Raw genomic sequence first — 270 nt, 5'->3', positions numbered from 1 at the left:
CACCACCTGTCATAGACTAGGACCTTACACATAAATACACCGACTTGCATAGACCAGGACCTTACACATAAATACACCACCTGTCATAGACTAGGACCTTACATACAAATACAACCCCTTATCATTGACTAGGACCTTACACATAAATACACCACCTGTCATAGACTAGGATCTAACACATAAATACACCCCCTGTCATAGACTAGGACCTTACACATAAATACAAAACCTGTCATAGACTAGGACCTTACATACAAATACAACACCTTA

At 39.6% G+C, this 270-nt stretch overlaps 1 long non-coding RNA gene across 3 annotated transcripts in view; it reads right to left on the bottom strand.

Moving 5' to 3' along the window:
* Positions 1–270, bottom strand: part of LOC110451836 — a 10,994-nt gene that overhangs the window by 3,733 nt on the left and 6,991 nt on the right. The window contains exons 2-3 of one of the 3 annotated variants that reach the window (XR_002463109.1): positions 136–266; positions 7–97 (exon numbers count right to left, since the gene is read on the bottom strand). This is a non-coding gene — a long non-coding RNA (uncharacterized LOC110451836). Of the gene's footprint in view, positions 1–6; positions 98–135; positions 267–270 lie in introns of those variants that run through there. The other 2 variants (XR_002463110.1, XR_002463111.1) reach the window with 2 other exon arrangements.

The sequence above is a fragment of the Mizuhopecten yessoensis genome, unplaced genomic scaffold (genome assembly GCF_002113885.1).
Source record: "Mizuhopecten yessoensis strain PY_sf001 unplaced genomic scaffold, ASM211388v2 scaffold6211, whole genome shotgun sequence".
Taxonomy (NCBI): Eukaryota; Metazoa; Mollusca; class Bivalvia; order Pectinida; family Pectinidae; genus Mizuhopecten; species Mizuhopecten yessoensis.
This window is presented reverse-complemented; position numbering and strand designations above follow the sequence as displayed.